We start from the raw sequence: 886 nt of genomic DNA on the forward strand, positions 1-886 counted from the left end.
CTTGAGTACAAAGTTGAAGAGGAGGGTTTTTGGAGGGGAGATGATTTTTGCAGTGTTCCAAGTCAATAAAATGTCATCATGTTTCAAAATGTCCTCACTAAGATGGTTATTAATCCCTCATTCTCAGCTGCTACAGCCTTTAAAGAAAACCTTTGACTGGTGGATCTAACAAAGATCAGATGTTGTCTCCTCTAGAACATCAACAGCTTAACGTTGTGGGCAGGACTCCTACCTGAGCAGGGAGACCCCAATGGACTTCTAGTCCTGATAGGGAGAGGGAGCCTCCTGGGTCACGGAGTGGGGAACCTGATAGGGAGTGGGATGACCCGCCCATTGTGGGTGATTGACAGGGCAGGTTTGATCTATGTTTTCATTTTCAAAAGTAATTTTGAACATTTGTGGAAAGTTAGCCCACCTTGAACATGTAGAAGATGTCTTCTGATAGTTAATCGTCTGTTGTCACATTTAAGGATCACTTTAGCTGACAAGATGAAGGCTACAAAGGACCAGCTGGAGATGCCGGGGATTGAACCCAGGGCCTCATACATGCTCAGCATGCGCTCTACCACTGAGCTACACCCCCTCTGTTAGAGTCACTGTTTAACTGGTGAATGAATTTCCAGTTGATTTTAGGAAACCTAGAAGTTCCTCAGGTGCCATCAATCTTAAGTCTCTCCTTCACTTTGTGTGTGGTTCAAAGTCAGTGGTTTCATCAGAGCTCAACAACAGAACAAGCTGAAGTCTTCTGGAGAACGAGGGCACCGATCCCACCACCTCTCACATGCTAAGCTAGCGCTCTACCATTGAGCTCCCTCCTCTGCTCAGCAACATAACAGATAATGCAGGTTGACCTTCAGGCTGCTGGGAGGTCAACACCTGAAATATT

General features: G+C 45.8%; 1 non-coding gene across 1 annotated transcript; it reads right to left on the reverse strand.

Annotated features, from left to right (window-relative positions):
- Positions 1-511: 511 nt before the first annotated feature.
- On the reverse strand, positions 512-583 carry trnaa-agc (transfer RNA alanine (anticodon AGC)). Its single transcript has one exon. It is a non-coding gene; the product is annotated as a tRNA-Ala (tRNA).
- Between the last annotated feature and the right edge of the window lie 303 nt (positions 584-886).

Source organism: Aulostomus chinensis, chromosome 1 (genome assembly GCF_037954235.1).
Source record: "Aulostomus chinensis isolate RoL2024-O1b breed Wild chromosome 1, RoL_Achi_v1.0, whole genome shotgun sequence".
NCBI lineage: Eukaryota > Metazoa > Chordata > Actinopteri > Syngnathiformes > Aulostomidae > Aulostomus > Aulostomus chinensis.